Genomic DNA, 13,497 nt, shown 5'->3' on the forward strand with positions numbered 1-13,497 from the left:
CAATCTCCGATTGTAAAAGTTGGTAAAAATCTTCTATATCCTCTTCCTTGGCTCTGGTTGTTGGTACATATATTTGAATGATAGTGGTATTCACTGGACTTCCTTGTATTTTTTTCATTTCTCTAAAACCAGACAACCTTGTATTATTATGTGTATTAGTATTATACATTAGAAGTCGGAGTGAAAAAGCTGTTAAACAACTTTTTCCTTCTTTAAGGTTATGAATTTTATATAATACACCTTCTGTAGGCTGATTAGTGCATTTTATTTTTACCAAAAATAATTAAAATGTTTATTATTAGGGTTGTATTACCATGATTCAGAAAACAATAGTCTCTTTTAAGAAGCACGGTACATGCTTTTTATAATTTAAAATTTCATAAGAGTAAGACTGATCGAGATGAAATGCCTCCTAAATCCTTCACTCCTACCTTGACTACTATCTCTAGAGCTCTGTCGTCTCGATTATTACCAACAAGATTTCCAGTTGATTAGTATACTTGAATGGTTGTGTACTTCTGAAACCCACAAATTCTGAAGTCCTTTACTTTAATACCTTTAAGGATTCTGAAGCTCAGTCTGGCTTACCTTGGGCATGTTAGAAGGAGGGACCAGTCCTTGGAGATTGTCCTTGGACATTATGTTTGGGTGGGTGGAGGGACAGTGCAAGAGAAGATGAGATGAATTGACTCAGTGACTGGCGTAATGCGGTTAGGTGTGTCAGAAACAATAAAGTTGGCCCAGGATAGAGCAGGGCACATAACAAGAACAAATCCTATATAAAGTTTTCTCAACCTTTCTGTCTTGAGTGTTACTTTCCAGGAATGTTATTTCTCCCTTTCCTTTGACCTGTCAAAATGCTGACCTCTTTCCTATCTAAATACTTACAGTATTGAAATACTGTAGAATTTTTACTTTTGTGGCATGCATAAATAGTATGTCTTTTGTCATTGTTTTGGTATTTATTTTAAATCTGTCTTTAAAAATAGAGTATGGCAGTCTTTATATTCTATTTGGAGTTGCTGTTATCTCATATACTTATTGATTGACTTGGGTTTAAATCTAAGGCTTCCTGTGTAAGAGGTGATCTTTTGCTTTGGTTCATTATAATACTTTTTCTTCTTCAGTTTTGCATAGCTTGTCTTGGTGCACCAGTTTCTTTTCTTTCTTCCAATTTGGCTTGAGGGTTTTTGAGCTGCTTAAATCTGTATGCCTTTTATTGATACGTAGAAAAATTTTTAACTATTTTCTGCTATATTCTCTTGAACTTCTGTTAAATAAGCAATAAGACTTAAGGTGTGTTTAATTCAAGCCATTGTATTACCAATCACTTGCTATGCATCTGAGAGCTGGTAATAAAGAGGGATGACAGGTGATTGATTGTGGTTTTGGAGAATAGTGCTGAATATATCCCATGGACTGCCAGGAGAGCAAACAGATGTGCCTTTGAGCAATGCAACTAGAAGTGCTCCTTGGGGCAAGAATCACGAAGCGTTGTCTCATGTGCATTGGGCATGTGGCTGGAATAGGTTGTTTCTTGAAAAGGTACATCATGCTTGATAAGGTCAGTGAAAAAGAGGAAGACCCTCAACCAGCTAGATTAATACATTCACTGTGGCAGTGGGCTCACGTATGTCAGTGATGATAAGGATGGTGCAGGATAGGACAGGGTTCAGATCTGTCACTCACAGGGTTGTCATTAGTCATACTTGACTTGATGGCAGGTAATAACAACAACATGAACAGCACAGTGACCAAAGATTTGAGACATGTATTATTTGCCCATAGATACTATGTGAGGGTACAGTTGATTTCCTAAAAGGAAAAGGTGGAAAGGTGAAATATCTTAGGAGATTTTTTCCTTTGGAGAAAACATACTTTTATCATAGTCGTATTACAAACAGGATGTACTGTTTGCTTTTTCAACCCATGGCCAGTCAGCCCTGTGGTAGACAATGAAAAGGAATGACTGATGGTAAATAACTTGTTAATTTGCATTCGTTGTGTGATTGATACCAGCACTGATAATCAAAAGCCTTACAAAGTAGATATATAATTCATTGGGCTTTTCTCAAAGATGATTTCATTTTTAAGGCTTAAAAGTGGTTTTCTTTTCCTTTCCATTCAGAGTTTCAGGAAAATCCAACTTTATTACATTAACAAATATGTGTTGTAAGACATCATATTTTTCCCCCTTCCTGTGTTTATGTATATTTATTGAAACAGCTCAATAATTCAAATGACAAAACTTAACACACTCATAGGTTAGTATGATGTTTTGTGAGAGTCACCTTGGTGGTTTCAGTTTGTCATTGCTGTAAATGCATGACTGTTGAGATACTAATGGAAAATAAGTCTTACCTCAGGCTTGGCAGAACTACACAGGCAGTACTACATTGCAGTATTTTTAAGATATCTGAATATATACCAGATTTGGTTTTATTTTATCTTTTAAATGTGAGCATTCATACCTACACCCTGCCATTGACTGAATTTGGCCTCATAGGACCACGTAGTAAGTACTGTCTGATGAAAGGGTTTCCAAATTTGTAAATCTGTATAGAAGCACAGTAATTCAACTTTGTCCTGTGAAGTGTCTGGGGGATTCCAACCACTAACCTTCTGGAGACAAGCCTGGTGCAAAATGTGACACGGTTACCCACAAATATGTTGTTAATTGCTGCTGAGTTGGTTATAACTGATAGCAATTATTGTATTACAGGACCAAACACTGCCCTTTGTTGCTTTATCCTCACAATCTGTTATGCTTGAGCCCTTTGTTGCAGTCTGTATTGATCTGTGTTATTTTGGGGCTTCTCCTTTTTCATATAGTTCTACCAAATGTGGAGAGCTCTGGAGCCCTCATGGTACATTGTTTGGTTCTGGCAGCTGCTTTGTGGAAGAAAGATGGGCTATCTCCTCCTATTAGATTATTGCATCTGAAAACTATCCTGGAGGGTCAGCTATGGGTCAGTTCAGATTTGACAATATGTAACTACCAAGTGTGATGTGTTTCTCTAGGGGCTTAACCTCTCATAAAATGCCCAAAGTAGTGAGACAATCTCACTTCATTTCTAAGCATCATTCTAGATGAAGTTCTTCCAAATATGTTTGTTCTTGAACAGTCCATGGTGTTCTATTCTGTACTCTTCACCAATACCCCAATCCAGAGAGACGGATTATTCATTTGCCAGCTTCACATGAATTAGGAGTGTATTGAAGATACCATGGCTTGAGTGAAGTATTCCTTCATCCTTACATTTACTTTTTTGCTTTTTAGCACTTGAAAAAGAGGTCCTTCATAGTTACTATGTCACGTATGTTTGTCATTTGGTTTCTTGACTGTTGCTTTTATGGGAAGCCATATAAAATGAAATTATTGACAACTTAGTTTTTTTTTTTTAGTTTATCATAATGTTGATTATTGCTCTAATTATGATGATTTTTGTTTTATGTGCTTCTAGTCATCTTTGTCTTTCCTTTTTGTTTGTAAATAAGTTTGTAATCTGCATATCCTAGGTCGTTGAGTCTTGCAATCCTGATGCCACGTTCTTTCTATAGTTCAGTTTCTTAGATTCAGCACACAGTTTTTCAGTTATGGTTAAAGGATACAGTCCTCACACATGTTGTTATGTGCCGTCGAGTTGTTTGTGATTCATAGCGACCCTATGTACAACAGCCCTAAACCCTGCTGTGTATCCTGTGCCAATCGCATTGCCTCTGACACACCCATCCCGATTACCCCAGTCCCTGAATCAATCCACCTCGTAGGGGGTCTTCCCCTCCTGCGCTGTCCCTCCACCCTACCAATCATGATGTCCCTCTCGAAGGACCTGTCTCTCCTTACAACATGTCCAGAGTATGTCAGACAAAGCCCCAGAGTCCTTGCCTCCAAGGAGTAGTCTGGTTTAACCCTCTCCAGAATGAATCTGTTTGTTTTCTTGGCAGTCCAGGGTAAATTCAATACTCTTCTCCAACACCACAGCTCAAAGGCATCAATTCTCCTTCTATCCTCCCTTGTCTTTGTCCAGCTCTCATGCATAACAAGTGATTGCAAAGACCATGGCCTGTATCAGGCGCACCTTAGTTTCCACAGAGACAGTGTTGCTCTTGAGTACTTTAGAGAGGTCCCTAACAGCAGACTTTCCCATTGCAATACGTTTTTTTTATTTCCTGGCTGCTGGTGCCAAGAGTGTTGACTGTGGAGCTGAGCAAACTGAAGCTGTGAACAATCTCAATCTCCTTGCCATCCAACTTGATGCTACCAATTGGTCCAGTGGTGAGAATCTTTGTCTTCTTGACATTGAACCTCAGTCCATACTGAAGGCTGCAGTCCTTGACCCTCTGCAGTAAGTGCATGAGGTCCACCTCAGTTTTGGCAAGCAGGGTTGGGTCATCATCTGCATAACACAGATTGTTAATAGGTCTTCCACCAATCCTGATGCCACACTTCTCATAGAGCCCAGCCTCTCGGATAATCTGCTTTGCATACAGGTTGAAAAGGTATAGAGATAGGACACATCCCTGGCTTACACCCTTCCCAATTTTGAACCATGTAGTATTACCCTGCTCTCTGTTCTGACGACTGCCTCTTAGTCCAAGTATAGGTTTTGCATTAGAATGATCAAGTGTTCTGGGATTTCTGTTCTTCTCAGAGTCAATCGCAGTTTGTTATGATCCATGCAGTCAAACGTCTTAGCATAATCAATGAAACACAGATAGACATTCTTCTGGTATTCCCTGCTTTCAGCCAAGATCCATCTAACATCAGCTACAATATCCCTAGTACCAGGACCCCTTCTAAACCCAGCCTGGGCTTCTGGCAGTTCTCTGCTGATGTGCTGTTCCAGTCGTTTTTGGATAATCTTCAGTAGAATCTTGCTTGCATGTGAAATCAATGAGATTGTTCTGTGGTCTCCGCACTCAGTTGGGTGACCCTTCTTTGGAATGGGAACAAATATAGATCTCTTCCAGTCAGTTGCCCAGTGCACATACCTTTCCTTATTTTAAACATACAGAGTTTTCCTTTGTTCTGATTGAAGGAAAACTGCTTGTTCTATGTTCACATTCTGCAATGAACACAAATAAATGTTCTAGAATTGCCATTCTTCTAATGTTTCCCATAATTTGTTATGATCTACACATTTGAATGCCTTTGCATAGTCAAAACACAACATCTTCCTGGTATTCTGTAGTTGCTGGCCAAGATCCATCTGACATTGGTGATAGTGTCTCTAGTGCTATGGCAAAAACACTTTAAACCCAGCGTGTATTTCTGATAGTTCGCTGTCAAATGTGCAGTCCTGGTCATTTTTTAATAATCTTCATTAGGATTTTACTTACATGTGGTATTGGTGATATTGTTAGATTACTTCCATACTCTATTGGGTCACCTTTTTCTTTCTTTCTTTAATAGGAATAAATATGAATAATATTAATGAATAAATAAATACCCAGTCATTTGGCCATGTAGTGTCCTCCATATGTCTTGATACAACTTGGTGAGCATGTCCAGGGCAGCATCTCTGATGAAATATGCCAATTGCTATTCCATTAATTCCACCTTGTTGGATTGGTTTTATGGTCACGTTAGTTTTTTTAAATGTACAAGTGTATTTTTTTTCTTAAATGCAGATTTCCCCCACTTCAGTTGTCATTATGTTTCATACAATCATTCCCATACATTGTGTTTTATGAAATTAATTTCCATTGGACTATGCCCACCATTACCTCATCCTTTCAGGTGGAGCCTTATTTTCTGCCAGTCCTTGAGAGTAGCTTGAACTTCCTCCTCTATCACCATTGCCTCTTGATAATAAGTTAACGTGAAATTTTTCTGTGTTGGCCTAATAATTTTGGTATAGTGACTCTATATTCTTTCCGTCTTAACGCCTTATTACTTAGCACATCTATTAAAAAAAAGAAAGAAAGAAAACACACTCATGCTTGTTCCTGATTGTGAGTGCGAGTGCTGTTATCATCATGACTAGTTTTCTCACTGATGCCCATTTTGGGGCTGGACACCTGAATGTACCCTCCAGGCTAGCCCGAGAAGGCTGTGAAGGTGGCAGTTGATACAGGCTATTGGCACATGGACTGCACCCACATGTACCAGAATGAGCTCAAGGTGGGCACTACCCTCCAAGAGAAGCTCAAGGCTGGAGAGGTTCAATGCCTGGAACTTTTCATCATCAGCAAGCTCTGGGATACCTACCACAGCAAGAACTGGGTGAAGGAGGCCTGTAAGAAGATGCTCAGCAACTTGAAACTGGACTTTTACCTGATCCACTGGCCAGCTGGCTTTAAGGTGGGGGAAGACTTTCCCTCTGCATGATTCCAGGTGAGACTGACTTTTTGGACACCTGGACGGCCATGGAGGAGCTGGTGGACAAGGGTGTGGTGAGGCCATCGGCATCTCCAACTTCAACCACGTGCAGATTGAGGGGATTTTAAAGAAGTTAATCAGATCTAGTGTCACCCATATCTCACCTAGGAGAAGCTGACCCAGTACTGCCAGTCCAAGGGCATCGTGTTGACTGCCTATAGCCCATTGGGTTCCTCTGGCCTGACCCCTTCCTGCTGGGAGATCCCAGGATCAACACAATTACAACCAAGCACAAGAAGGTCCTCATCCTGCTCCTCATGTAGAGGAACATGATTGTGATTCCCAAGTCTGTGAGCACTAAGTATATCATTGAGAACTTCCAGGTCTTTGACCTGAACAGCCCAGGTCTGAGCACCTTACTCAGCTACAACAGGGACTGGAGAGTCTGTGCCTTGGTCAACTCTGCTAGCCACAGGGATTACCCTTCCAACATGAGTTTTGAAGCCACAAAATCCCAGGGACAGCTGCCCTTTTCTGTACGGTATGGTGTGGCCTGGTGGGACCTCTCAGCCACTGCCCAAAGTGGACTCTGAAGAATAGTGTAGGTTCAAAGTCCCCCAACAACCCTGTCCTTCCCATTCCTCTGAGAGCTTGCCCTTCTGACCATTGTGCCACTAGCAGCAGTGCGACTGCTTGGAGCTGTGAGCTCCCCTCCCCCACCCCCAAAATAGGAAAACAGTATTGATGCATTGTTATTAACTAAACACCAGACTTTATTGCATTTTCACCAAGTTTTCCCACTAACTACATTTTACTGGTCCATTGTTCCCTCCAAAATATACTGCATTTTGGGCTTGTTCTTTAAGTTTTTTACCTCTTAAATTTATTTTCAAGCCCCTCGTGATGAACTCCTTTGTGAAATGGATAAGATGGGGGATAAAAAGTATATTTAATGATGCTCACACCTTATAGGCAAAGAGCATGAAGACTAGAATTTGAGAGAGGTAGCTAGACAGGTTGATGAGAATTTGAACCTAGCTCAGGTTCTGTCCCCACTGCTGCCAAGTGACAGCTTGCTCAGTAATGCCTCCACTATTTCTGTGGAAAGTGCTTGCATCTGGCGATACTTGGATAGCTTGACTCTGCAGTAAATGTTGGGCCTCATCATGCACCTCCTAGAAGTGGTTGCAGCACAGTAATAGAGCCCCCAGTCCCATGTTATACTGTTAGGCCAGCTGTGGCATCTCTTAACTCTCATCCAGTTTGCTGTGACATTCATCTGGACACAGCCATCTGCATCCTACTGCCCAAGGTACATAACAGTCGTTTGTAATAACAAACAGGTACTGCTTCATGTACATCAAAACTATTAATAACACTGTATTACGTTAAAACTGTTTTAGTGTATTTGAAAGGGTTCAATTTTTTGATGTGTAGAAATGTATACAGTATCAAAACATTTACCAAAAAAATGTAAAAACATTTGATAAACTGATACTGGATAAGAAGTGAACCATATTTCCGTTTTAACATACACATTTGAGATAAAACAGACTCAGGTATGGAATGCAGCTGTAATCGCTATGTACAAACCTTAGTTTTGCTTTAGTCTTTATCTGTAACCTCAGATAAAAGGTTTAATTTTTGGCCTTTCAAATCCACATCTATAAAACAAGGATGACACTTAACAAAATTGAGTGATTTAAATGCAATATAACACAGTGAGGCACAGTGTTGACAGTAAAAGCTACCTTCCACCTTTTAAAATTTTATTTTAATGAATTATTTTGCTAGCAAATCCTGAGTAATTTTCCAAGAGAAGACTGTGTCTTCTTACTTCCAATGTTATATTTCTTCATAATTCTAATACTGTTAATTGGCTTGCTGTATAATTTCTTAAAACTTATTAATTAAAAAAATTATTAATTCAGAAATTTTTTCCTAGATTTTTAGGACTGCATTTTTTCAGACTCTCTTCCTTAATGGTTAGAAAGATTATTTTACAATATTTTAATTCTTAAAAATTTACCATAAAATTTTAGTGTGTAATATAAAGTAGTAGATAATACCTGTTTCTTTTCTGTTACATTTTCTGTAATGGGCTTTATTCTGTCTTGTACTTTCCCTGCCTCCTGCTCTTGTACTTGAGTATATTTGTCGAGTTGTTCATTTTGTGAGTAACCTATTCAGTTTTTACTACTACCATTTTATTCCATTTTTCTAATCATGAGATTGTTAGATGTTGTTGAGTGTAACTCATAGCAACCTTGTGAACGAGAGATCCAAACCCTAGTCCCATCTTGTGCCATCCTCATAATCCCCTGTGTCAGTCTACTTGGTTGAGGGTTGTCTTTCACTGTCCCTCCAGCATCTCAAGGATGATGTTCCTTTCCAACATGTCCAGTGTATATGAGATGAAGTTTTATCATTTTTGCCTCCGAGGAACACTGATGATGATGATGATAATCATCATGATATTAGTATTGCATTTTTGTAGTGGACATTTGCATATTGCAGTGGACACAATAGCTAAATAGCTGGCTTTTTACAGCTCTGTATAAGGAGCTCTGGTGACCCAGTGGCAAGAAGCTGCACCACAATCCTGAAGGCACACAGTTTGAGGCCACCAGCTATTTCATGGGAGAAGGATGGACAGTGATCTCCTGTAACTGCCTCTGAAAACCCTCCACTGGGTTATCTGTGAGTCTGTTCTGATTCTACAGTAAACAAGAAGAAGGAACTAAAAGAAAATAAAGATTCTCACCACTGGGCCAATTTGTAGCTTCCTGAAGGATGGAGAAGAGAGATTGTTGATAACTTCAGCTTGCTTGGTTCTATAATCAACACTCATGGCACCAGCTGTCGGGAAATTAAAAGACAAGTTGCAATGGAAAGGTCAGCTGTCAGGGACCTCTCTAGAGTACTGAAGAGCAACGATGTCATTCTAGAGACTAAGGTGAAGATCATGGTCTTCACAGTTACTTGCTTTGTATCTGAGCTGGACAAAGGATGATAGAAGGATTGATGCCTTGAGTTGTGGTACTAGAGAAGAATATTAAACATCTCATGGACTTTAAGAACAAACAGGTCTGTCGTGGAGAGGTTGCAACCAGATTGTTCACAGAGGCAAAGATTTTGAATCTTAGTCTTGCATGCTTTAGGCATATGGCCAGGAGAGACCAGGCCTTGGAGAAGGACATCATGCTTGGAAAGGTGGAGGGGACAGCACAGGAGAAGACCACCTCGGATGGGATGGATTGATACAGTAACTGGAGAAATGGGATTAATTGGAGACGATGAGATTGGTTCAGGATAGAGCAAGGTTCAGTACTGTTGTATATAGCCTAATTTTTCTGTTTCCTAGTGACTGGTAGATTTCATGTGCCAGCCTTTTTGTTAACAGCTCACATGTCTTAAGCGAACCACCACCAGAGCTGCTTTGGCTGTTTAGGAAGAGAGAGTATCACTCACCCATTGCTGTTGAAGTTAGTAATGACTCAGGGTGACCTTTCTTTGATTTTCTGAGGCTGCTCATTGCATAGGAGGAGTCTGTCTATCTTATGTAAAGTGCCTCGTAGATTCAAACTGATAAATGGAGTCTATAGCTTAGCATTGGAACTTTGTAGAGGCTATGCCACTGTAGGTCCCTAATGATAAAGTATTACACTTAATAATATTGTGCCACATTTACTTTTCATGCAATTCTGTAAGAATTTTTGCTTAATTATAAAGAAATTGAAGATAGTAACATTCATATTATAACTTTATTTTGCTTTTGTGTATATTTTTTTTACCTATTTAAATCCCATTTATATAATGCCTGATGTTTTTCCTTACGTCTTTATGCGTTATTGTTCTAACAGCTGTCCCCATTTACTGCTTTGAGTATAATCAGCTTCTGAAATAGATATTAGTATGTAGACTAAAGACAATGAAACATTTTCATTGAAGGTTATATCTTGTCAGAGAAATACCACTTTTTAAATTTGAGAGAAAACATCTTAATTCCTTGAGTAACTCTTAGAAATATATTGATATCAAGTCAGTCAATAAATAACTCTGTAACATTATTAGAGAGTTTTTCCTGAAATTTTATTTTAAAACTTTGCAAATGCAATTGGTGCTGTTAATTACATTCTTTTTACTCATTATAGTTCAGAGGGATACTAGTGAAAATACTTTTTATGTTTTACTCCCCAGAAACTTTTCCCTCTTAACCCAAAATATTTAAAACTATTTGCTATATTTATACATTTCAGGATTTCTTTATGTCTTTTATTTGGGAACACTTTATTGGGAATACATCATTGTATTAAGTCCTTATTTAGTGATTTTCCTTTCTATACTATAATCTCTTTGTTGTTAAGTGCCATCAAGATGACAACTCATAGCGACCCTGTGGCCATTGGCCCCAAACCTTGTCCTGTCCTGAGCCAACCTCATCTTTTCTGACAATACCTGATTCCATTGCCACAGTCACTGTTCAATCCATCTCGTCCTGGGTCTTCTTTCCTGCACACCCCCTTAACCTTTCCAAGCATTTTGTCCTCTAAGGACTGGTCTCTATTGACATGTCCAAAGTATATGAGACAGAGCTTCAAAGTCTTTGCCTCCAAGGAGCAAACTGTTCTCACTCTCTCTAGGACAGACTTACTTATTCTCTTAGCAGTCAATAGTATGTTCAGTGGTCTTTTCCAGCACCACTACTCAAAGGCATCAATTCTTCTGTTAACCTTTTTCATTGGTTAGGGTAACTTAGTAGCCAAGATGGGGAATAATAATATTAATTACTTCAAAAGATGGATGGTAATAAGAATGTATGTAAAGTGCCTAGAACAGTGTAGGACGATAGAATTGCTCCATTGGGTTTTTTAGGCTGCTAATCTGTTGGTGTATTACACTGCTTACCAAAAGCCTGTGTATTTATAGTGGTTCCAGTGCACCCTTGGCTCCTTGGAATAAAACAATGGGCAATCTCCTTTCATGAAGATTTGCAGCCTTCAAAACCTAATGGAGGGAGTGTCATTATAAGTTGGAATTGACTCATTGGAAGCCAGAGTTTAATAAAAAAGAGAGTGAGATCTTTTTTATAGCTGTAGACAGCCACATTTTTGTCCCATTGAGTGATTGGTGGATTTGTTTTTGTTAGCAGCTGCCACTGTTTTTCAGACTAGTTATAATAACAGTGTTGTCTTTTATTGTGTGTTGTATTGGTTTTTAACATTTATTCACATTAATTGTATAAGAAAGAATTTCATCATCCAATTCTTGGAAATCTCTTTAATTAGAACCTTTCTCTAGTTGTTTTTTTTTCCTTTATAGTAACTTTTGTCAGGGTATTTGATTCCTAGCACAGCTACCCTTTTAAGAGAATTGTATTTAATTATCTTTTGTGACTCGATAGTCATGTCTCCTTTTCATGGGAACACTTCTTTTTTAGCTGTGATTTTTTTTAAATTGTTTTAAATGAATGCAAAAAAATTGGCTTTCATTCATTCACTCATACATACACATTTCCCTACCCATCTTGCTCCCAATTTACTTTGGGAGCTTGTTCTGTTGCAGATTGTTAATTGTCATAAATACAATGTTTAATTGTCTATTCTTTTCAGACTGTCATGGGAACACTTTTGAGACTCTAAAACAAATTGTTGTTAGGAAGGTGTGGTGGCCTAGTGGCAAAACCATGTAATTTATGGACATGTTAAATACTTTAAGTACTTTGTTAAGTACTTTATTATAAATTTTCTCATAAAGATTCTGACATTACCTATGGCTTATGTACAGGCAACTATTTGAACTTTGAATGAACTGTAGGGGTCAGTTTTTACAGAAGTTAACTCCTGAAAGGCAATTTAAGGATGTGCCATTATTTCATTAGGAAGACTCAGTGTCAGTGTTTAGGAATAGAATCAGTATACAAAGTTTTCATGTACTCTTAAATGTTATTATTGTTTAGTTCATGTGGGTTAGTTTAATCTGGCAGCTGTTTATGTGGTATAATTTTAAACTGAATTGCATTTGTAGTATATTTTGAGAAAACTTTCCGCATGTTCACTTTAACTAGAGTCACAATGAAAGTAAAATTAGTCAAAATATAATACAAAATAAACTGGGAAATTAGTAGGAAAAACACTTTGGTAAAATATTTTAATGTTTCTTGAGTACACATTTTTCGGTATTTGGAAAAAGACCCAAGTAGCGCTGGGATGTTTTCTGTTATGGATTGTGTATCCTTAAGTAGGTATTATAAATCCTAAACTTTATGCATTAAGATATAATTCCGGAATTTTTTTTTATAGATTATATATTGAGTCATTCTCTTTTGATAGATAAAGGGAAATTAAATACGTGCTAGTGAGTAGAGAGTTCCTTCCTTTGAGTCAGTTGACCCGGAAGCTGTCTTTCAAGTTTCTTGGCATAGTGAACGCCTCCAAGTGCTACATCTGTTGAAATATTTCAGTTGCTATTCTGTTAATTCCTGTAATCTTATTTTTGTGGATGCTTTCAGTGCATAATGAACTACTACTTTCGGTACCATTGGTTCTTGATCGTAAGTTACCTCCTGAAATAATTGAACACTGATTAATCCTTTTAGTACAGTGGTTCTGTATATCCTTTCCATTTTCTTTTTTTTTTTTTTTAAAGAAAATGACACTATCTTATTTACAAAATTCAAAAATACATTGTTTTCCAGAACAGATTCTTCCAATTTCCCTCACCCCTGCCACGCATCACATTGTACAAATCCATGATTAATCCCACTCTCCCTCTGCACATCCTCATCCCTCTGCTTCTACCCCTCCCTCATGGATCCTTATACTCATTCTACAGTAACGGGTTGTTGGGTTTTTTTATAATTTTTTTTTTTACAGAGGTTTTGGATTTCCATTCATTCATTGCCGCAATTTTCTCCCCACCCCTCCCCACCAGCTAGCTCACTTCCCCCTCCGAAGAGAGAGAAAAAAAATTCCTTCATTAATATACAATTCCCACATCCCTTCCCCCCAACCCCCACCCCGAGTACACTTCTCTATGCAACCTTAATTCTGGATTCCTGTGCTAACCATAATACTCAATCATATATCACTTCTAATCTGTCCTTTCCCTCATCTGTTTCAATACAATATACATAATTTATCCAGTTTTTTCTGTCATACCCCCACCCTGAT

General features: G+C 38.3%; 1 protein-coding gene and 1 pseudogene across 1 annotated transcript in view; both read left to right on the top strand.

Moving 5' to 3' along the window:
• PHIP (pleckstrin homology domain interacting protein) overlaps window positions 1-13,497 on the top strand; it is a 184,240-nt gene that overhangs the window by 17,969 nt on the left and 152,774 nt on the right. The gene's annotated exons all lie outside the window — the stretch shown is intronic.
• Window positions 1,966-6,918, top strand: LOC102869402 (annotated as a pseudogene).

Source organism: Elephantulus edwardii, unplaced genomic scaffold (genome assembly GCF_000299155.1).
Source record: "Elephantulus edwardii isolate Elephantulus edwardi_28Jun2011 unplaced genomic scaffold, EleEdw1.0 scaffold00229, whole genome shotgun sequence".
Lineage (NCBI taxonomy): Eukaryota > Metazoa > Chordata > Mammalia > Macroscelidea > Macroscelididae > Elephantulus > Elephantulus edwardii.